We start from the raw sequence: 309 nt of genomic DNA, 5'->3' as shown, positions 1-309 counted from the left end.
CAACTCACTCTCCCTCTCGACCCGCTCCCTCGGTGCCCGAGGGCCAAAGAATACTGAAAGTCAAATCCAGCTGAAGCGTAAAATAGACAGTGACTGTGAAAATAGGATAGTAGCCCGTAGATTTTTGACGCCGTTCGGTAATTGAAGTTTCGTTTTCCTTTCTTGACTTTCCATTTGAGTTTGATTTTTTTTTCTTTATGTAACGAACGTCTACATCCTGATGTAAGGGAAGCATGTGGTAACAGATTACATATTGGAATAACCTTACAAATTACGGCCAATTTGCGACTGTGCTTTGGAATTATTAGT

This window comes from Penaeus monodon, chromosome 19 (genome assembly GCF_015228065.2).
Source record: "Penaeus monodon isolate SGIC_2016 chromosome 19, NSTDA_Pmon_1, whole genome shotgun sequence".
Taxonomy (NCBI): domain Eukaryota; kingdom Metazoa; phylum Arthropoda; class Malacostraca; order Decapoda; family Penaeidae; genus Penaeus; species Penaeus monodon.
Note: the sequence above shows the minus strand (reverse complement) of the source record.